Source organism: Artibeus jamaicensis, unplaced genomic scaffold, assembly GCF_021234435.1.
Source record: "Artibeus jamaicensis isolate MK-2021 breed Jamaican fruit bat unplaced genomic scaffold, CSHL_Jam_final contig_851, whole genome shotgun sequence".
Taxonomy (NCBI): Eukaryota; Metazoa; Chordata; class Mammalia; order Chiroptera; family Phyllostomidae; genus Artibeus; species Artibeus jamaicensis.
Genome location: NW_026521986.1, coordinates 11,587,452 through 11,594,065, shown reverse-complemented (window position 1 = coordinate 11,594,065; position 6,614 = coordinate 11,587,452). Strand labels below are relative to the sequence as shown.

The window sequence follows — 6,614 nt, the reverse complement described above, 5'->3', positions numbered from 1 at the left end:
TAATTATGTGCTTATATATGTATATTAGAAAAAGTCATCATCACATCTATCCCATGATTTCCTAGATATTATAGACAAGACTTATTTTTAAAAAAGGACTTAGGTAAACAAATGAGTCAATTTAGAGGGAAAATGTAGAGAAAGTAATTATGTAAGAGAAAAGTCAACAAGGCAAGTATCATGAAGGTGTTACCCAAGTGACTGAAGCTGGAGAAATGCTGAGCTAATACAACACCTCTTCATGTCTCAGGCAAGGGAATCAAGACCCAGAGAAGCTCAATAACATGCCCCAGGTCAAGCACGTGGAGGATCTGGAAGGCAACATGGTCGGTTCAGTAATGACTGAGACACTGACTAGTGTATGCAATTTCAACTTAATTAATTTTTTTAAAGTTTTTATTGTTAAATGAAAATATTTAAAAAATAATTTTAACTCCAGGAACCCCCTGAGGGTGGAGAGGAAAGGCAGGAGAGAGGAGGAAATCCTCATTACATCACCTTGGCTGTCCCCACAGGAGCCACGCCCTGCTACTTCTGCTTCCGAGGCGGTGGAAAACTCCCGCACTGGAAACCCTTGCTAACGGCATCCTGAAATGCTCAGTGATTCTGTGCTGTCCTCACTGTTCCGCTTCATCACACTCGAAGTTTTGCCGGCTGGGATTTTTGCTGTCTTGGCAAACAGGATGATGGTGTCAAACCTAATGTTTTCTAAATTTTTGCGGAAAATGCTGGGAAGACTTCCATGGAGGCCTATTGTCAATTACCTGGAACAAGAGAAGTTTGCAGATGTTAGAAGCAAGAACTGGGTGGGGTAAGGCTCTGGGTTTTAATGAGAAGCATTCATATTAGAATGTTGGCTATTTCCTACAGCTTGCTAAAAATAACCTGGGTGCCTGCTTCCTTCTCTCGCACTGCATTTTCAGTGTCTGCTCACACTGGAGACGCAGGAGGGCTGGAAAATGCTCCTTGGATTCAACACCAGTGCTGTTTGTTCAGACGATGTAATTTAGCTTTGACCTGCTCTCTTACACACCAGTGGGCATGCTGCCTCAGGCTTCTGTTAGATCTACACCTGAGGAAGCTTGAAGCTGATAAGGGAGGTACACACACCAGGCCCTGTGATTTTGCCTCTTAAATTTCTCTTTCCAGCACTGCCACCTACGTAGCCCAAGTGACCATCATTTCTTGCCTGAGCTACTAAAGGCTCCTGTCTGCTCTTTCTACCTTGAATCTACCCCTTTCCTCTAACCCCTAATCACACTGTAGCCAGAAAAATCTTTTCCAACACGAATCTGCCCACTCCCATGCCCACCATCTCCAATTAAAACAGCTCAATGGTCTCCCATTGCTTGTATGATAAAGACTAGAATCCTGGACATGGTCTTCAAGCAAGGTTCTTCCTGATCTGTGCCCTTGAACCCCTCCAGTCTCACTCTCCCTACTCCAATCCACTGTCCTTACTCCAGTGCCTTCTGCCCACTAGCCTCACTACCCAGCTTACTCCCTTCCCTCCCTTCTTTATCTACCTAACTCTTCCTCCTCATTCAGATCTAGCATTAACTCTCCCATCAGTAGCTCCATGAGGGCAGGAACCCCATCTGTTTGCTTACCCTGTATCCTCCACATGTAATACCATGCACGGCAAAGACAGGACACTCACTGCTTGTTGAAGAATGCAAATGTTAATCCCCTGGCTGGCCCAAGCCACCCTTTCATGCAGAGGTCCTTTCTAAGAGAAAGAAAAGTCTGGCCACATTGAACTACCGCACCTCCTCCACCTCACCTGGCCAGTGGACTCTCTGGTTTCCCATCTCTTACTGTCCTCACCTCAGTCTTTTTGATGGGAATTCTCTGTATACACTAGGTTGAGGGTTTTTTTCCCTGAATTTCCCTAAAGTGCTGAAATACATTAGTATTATGCTTTTCAGTATAAACTGGTCTGACTTCTGCCTGGATCTTCTGTAGGAAGGGTCCTTAAATAAACCACATTGCCACTCTCAATTTCTCTTTTCAAATGGAAGATCTCATATATCATTTTCCTCATTGAGTTAAAAATACACATTTTTTAACATCTCCATGCAGCTGAAGTCATAGACGCTCACTCATGTTATGGAGGAGTTGTAGGGAAAGAAGGACAGAGGGAGAATCAATGGTATAGAAGGAGGTGACTCAACAATTTCTCCATGAAGCTTTATGCAATCTGTCTCCTGAGTGGGGGAGTGGGGAGAGATGGGGAAGGTAAGACAATGGCAGGACCTTCAAGGCAAAGGAAGGTTAGGAGAAGCTGATGTAAAAGGTGAGATTACCTTCCTCCCCCACTCTGCCCACACCTATATCTGACCTTCAGTGGACCAGTCCTGAACTTTAGAGTGAGGTGGGCCAGGGGCAAGAGGAAAGAACAGTGGCCCCCAACTGTCCCCACCCCAGCACCCTGCTTACCACCTTTCCTGGAGAAGCTGTGTTCAGCATCTGACGCTTTTGGAAATCTAGCCCAGCCTGTGATGAGGGAGTTGTTATTGGCCCATTTCTGAATTCTAGCTTGTGTTTTCATGTGACGATTATTGCGAGGATATGCGAAAGTCCAAGAGAAGTCGGTAAACACTGGGAAGTTTATCTGCATGTTCTGTGACAGCTGGGCCCACTTCCACATGCCAAATGTTCGGGGAAGGGTCAGATCAAGGCTGCAGATGGTTGCTGGCAGGGAGATACTATTTTGGAGGCACAGGTCATGGGAAAGTCTTACAGTTTAAAGTTAGCTTCTGTGCTTCTCCCATAACTTTTCTTTTAGCCTCATGTATCACAATCATCAACAGTCCTATCAAATTTGAAGAAGTCATTGGATATCTTTGTTGAAAAGTCTTGATATGACTCTGCCGTAGAAGACCACAGGATAAATGGACTTGTCTTATAGAATAAGGGCAGGCAGCCTAAGACTTCTCATAGAAGGAAAACGTTTAAACATCTTATTCTGTCCTGTTTCGGTATAGAGTTTTCAACTTCTGATCAAGGCTGAGTTTTAGGAATTCTGTGTTTCCTTCAAAAACTACAGCTGCAAAAAATACAAAAGAATACACATCAATGTGCTTCATTCAAAAATATAAGTTCCAATTTTCAAAGAGCAAAGAGCTGGGTTTTGAGATGGTTCATCTGGGGAAAATGGCCCAGCTAAGTGAACGACAGGGAAAGCTCAGGGTCACACTGGCAGATGGGAAATCTGTGTTGTTCTATTGTTTCTTTTTTAAAAAATTACTTTATTGTTGTTCGATTACAGTTGTCTGTATTTTCTCCCCACCCTGCCCCCAACCCCAGCCAGACCAACCTCCCTCCTGTTTCCACCACCCCCCTAGTTTTTGTCCATGTGTCTTTTATACTTGTTCCTGTAAACCCCTCCCCTTTTCCCTTGAAATTCCCTCCCCTCTCCCCTCTGGACACTGTCAGCCTGTTCTCAATTTCAGTCTTTGGTTATATTTTGCTTGTTTGTTGGTTTTGTTGATTAGGTTCCCATTAAAGATCATATGGTATTTGTCTTTCACTGCCTGGCTTATCTCACTCAGCATAATGCTCTCCAGTTCCATCCATGCTGTCACAAAGGGTAGGAGCTCCTTCTTTCCTTCCACTGCATGGACTTCCATTGTGTACATGTTCTGTTGTTTCTCATTCATCTTCTTTCCATGGGTGGGAACAGAAACTGATCAAAGGCACAGTGACCCAAGGGTTTGGGAGAAGAGCAGGAAGCAATCACGGATGAGGGGCTGGTGCTAGGGCTCTGGATTTCAAACGTTAGTGCATAACAGAGCCACCTGGGAGCACTGTAAAAATGTGCATTGTCAGATCTCCGTGACATGTGGCCAGGCATCTGCATTTTCAGTGGGCATCACGTGTGGTTCCAAAGCAGCCTGGGAGAAAGCTGCTAGAATAGCTATTAAAATACACTAAGGGGGGAAATGGATAATTGTATACAGAATACATTATATTGTTAAAAGCTTAGGGATAGAAGACAAATATTAGGTAAAATACAAATCCCAGAAAAATTGTAGGACATTAGAAAGTTGAGTTCCAGTTAAGCATCAAGCAAGGCCATGGTTGGCTTAGCTTTAGAGTAGCTGAAAATTGGTAGATTAGGTACCAAATATTTGTTGTTAAGTGAGAGAAAACCCAATTCAAACTGGCTTCAGAAAAAACAAAAAGCAAAACAAAAATGTATTGGTTCTTGTCAAAGGAAAGTATAGTGGAAGAGTCGGTCTCCAAGAAATTCAGGGGCTTGGACTTCATTGAAACTCAGTTTTTCTGCCTTTGCCTCTGGAATACTTGATTCCAAGGCTGGAGAAAAGAGAACTACTCTTTCCAGGATATTCCAGGAAAAAAAATATTTCAGGATTACCTTTGAGTGGTCTAGCTGGAGTCACATGACTACTTTTAAAACAATCTCTCTGGTCAGGGATTAAAATACAGTATCGTTTAGATCTGTATCATTTTCCTACCCTTAGATCTTGGGAGAGAAGTGGCAGATGGATAACCAGACCCCATGAATTGAAAGTACAGGGGGAAAGGAAGATAGTATCTTAAAAAAAAACTCAGAATGTCCTTCTCAGAAAAAGACAAATAAATGCTGGGTAGCAGAAGCTATAGTAGTTCACTACAACAGGTGAGAAATAGTCTCATCTGTTTAATTTTACAAAAACACTTTCCTGCTGGGAAGAGACATCCCCATAACTCCTGGATGAAAAAACCAGCAGGGATTGTGGCTCAGTGGGACAGAGGGCTGTGTTTCCCTTGAAGGGCCCCCACACAGATTTACTCATGTTCACTTGCTCTGAACTCCAGCACTGGGGCAGCTGCTTGAAAGGCACTAGGGATATGTGGGAAGGAACTGAATCGTCTGGCATCGGGGTGAGAGCTGGAGGGGCAGCTTTCTCCCAGAAGAGCTAACAGAGGCCACTGTTCCTTTTCTGAGCCCTCCCCTAACAGAGTCAGCAGATGGGCACCATATCTGAGTCTCTATCAACCTGGCTAACATTGTTCACCCAGTCATGGTGACACCCTGAGATCCCGCCCCCACCGGACTCCTGAGCCTACCCAAGCTGTTGCCAGTGGCATTTTTCCATACTAACACCCTGTCTCGGCTCATGCTTCAGACTTTTCTAAAATCTCTCAACAAGCAGCGTCTGGCTGTGGCCTACTTTTTACCTCTTGCTAAGTGGCCCCAGGCCTGGTGCTAGTGGCTGTAACCTTGGTAAACAGGTTGTCCTCTCTTGGGCACCACCAGCCCAACACAAGTAGCAGCCATCTACAGATTGCTTTATAGCTCATGCTGTGTGACCCCAGGCAGGACACAGGTGGTGAATGACCTTGACCTGCACCTCCCAGGAGGCCCGTGTGCCACCTCCCCAAGCAACACACTCCAGATGAAGACTCAGCAGGGACTAGAGCCCCACTGAACTAAGTCCTGCTCCATGGGGTCAGCTCCTGCATAGCTGTCCTCCACAGTGGTCATAGCCAGTCCTCAGCCAATCAACCTGGGGACAAATCCCTCCCATTGACATGCCAACAGCAATCAAGTCTCAACTACAAGAAGGGTGTACACAGCCCATACAGGGGGAATACCTGGAGTGCTCAGCTGAAGTGCCCTGGGAGACTATGCCACTGAACTCTACAGGACACCTCTACATAAAACCACTCTACCAAACCCAGGAGATGTAACAGCTCTACCTAATACAGGGACACAAACACAACAAAGTTGTCAAAATGAGGAGACAAAAAAAAAAACATGTCCTAAATGAATCAAAGAACAAAACCCCAGAAAAAGAACTAAACACAGTGGAGACAAGCCATCTACAAAAAGCAGACTTCAAAATACAGTTTATAAGAATCCTCAGTTACTTCAGGGAGAACATCAACAAAGATAGGAAACATAAAAATGGAACTAGGAAACATAAAAAAACAGTCAGAAATAAATAATACATTAATTGAAATGAAGAATATATTACAGGGAATCAGCGATGGAGTAGATGAAGCAGAGGCTCAAATCAGGGATTTGGAAGATAAGGAAGCAGAAAACACCCAATCAAAACAGCAGAAAGAAAGAAGAATTAAAAAAAAATAATGACGGTATAAGGATCCTCTGGGATAACTTCCAAGTCACCAGCATTTGCATCATGGGGGTGTGAGAAGAAGAGAGACAGCAAGAAATTGAAAACCTGTTTGAAAAATAATCACAGAAAACTTCCCTAGCCTGGTGAAGGAAACAGACATAAAAATCTCCAAAGTGCAGAGTCTCAAACAAGATAAACCCAAAGAGGCTCACACCAAGGCATCATAATTAAAGTGCCAAAGGTTAAAGACAAAAAGAGAATCAAAAGCAGCAAGAGAAAAGCAGTTATCTACAAGGGAGCTACAATAAGACTGTCAGCTAATTCTCAACAGAAACTTTGCAGGCCACAAAGGACTGGCAAGAAATTAATTTAAAGTGATGAAAAGCAAAAACCTACTACCAAGATTACTTACCCAGCAAAACTACTTAGACTTGAAGGACAGATAAAGGACATCCCAGACAAGTAAAACGTAAAGGAGTCTATCACCACCAAGCCAGTATTACAAGAAATGTTAAAGCATCT

General features: G+C 43.8%; 1 long non-coding RNA gene across 1 annotated transcript; it reads right to left on the bottom strand.

The window, feature by feature from the left end:
• Window positions 1–362: 362 nt before the first annotated feature.
• LOC128628574 (uncharacterized) lies at window positions 363–2,626 on the bottom strand. The gene is made up of 2 exons (XR_008392984.1): window positions 2,440–2,626; window positions 363–764 (listed from the first exon to the last, which is right to left on the bottom strand). It is a non-coding gene; the product is annotated as an uncharacterized LOC128628574 (long non-coding RNA).
• Window positions 2,627–6,614: the final 3,988 nt, after the last annotated feature.